Source organism: Penaeus monodon, chromosome 34, assembly GCF_015228065.2.
Source record: "Penaeus monodon isolate SGIC_2016 chromosome 34, NSTDA_Pmon_1, whole genome shotgun sequence".
Taxonomy (NCBI): Eukaryota; Metazoa; Arthropoda; class Malacostraca; order Decapoda; family Penaeidae; genus Penaeus; species Penaeus monodon.
In genome coordinates this window covers 12,383,177-12,383,689 of record NC_051419.1, presented here as the reverse complement: position 1 = coordinate 12,383,689, position 513 = coordinate 12,383,177, and the positions used below count along the sequence as shown (strand labels likewise).

Here is a 513-nt window from a genome sequence, read left to right as displayed (position 1 = left end):
CACCCTATCTAACTTAATCCCCCCACCTTCCTCCTCCCTCCCTTACCCCCACATTCCTACTTCCCATCCTTCTTCCTCTTCCCTTCCCACCCCAACCTAACTTCCTCCGGCTCACCTCATACATTCCTCTTCCTACCTCCCCTTCACCTCCTCATCCTGTGTCTTCCCTCATCTTTCCTCCTCCTACCTCTCTACCCCCACAAAACTTCCTCCTACTTCCCCCACCGTCTTCCTAGCTCCCCCCTACATTCCTCTTACTTCCCCTCAGCATTCCTCCTCTTCCTGCCACTGTCTTGCTGTAGTTTTAGAGAAGCAAGCTTGGCAAGCTGAACAGGAAATGGAAATGTTTTGTTAGATAACCCTTATTCAGTCTCTCTAAAAGTCAGTAAGGTTGTAGCTGCTGTGTCTGTGTGTTGTTTTTCATTACTCAAATTGATATTTGGTTGCTGTTGTTTTTTTTTCTTCACGTAGATATTTTTTATTGTTAGCATTATAACTTTACCTGTGCTAAAG

At 45.6% G+C, this 513-nt stretch overlaps 1 protein-coding gene across 1 annotated transcript in view; it reads left to right on the top strand.

The window, feature by feature from the left end:
• Positions 1 to 513, top strand: part of LOC119594593 (septin-2B-like) — a gene marked incomplete at its 5' end in the record, with an annotated part of 24,353 nt that overhangs the window by 17,401 nt on the left and 6,439 nt on the right.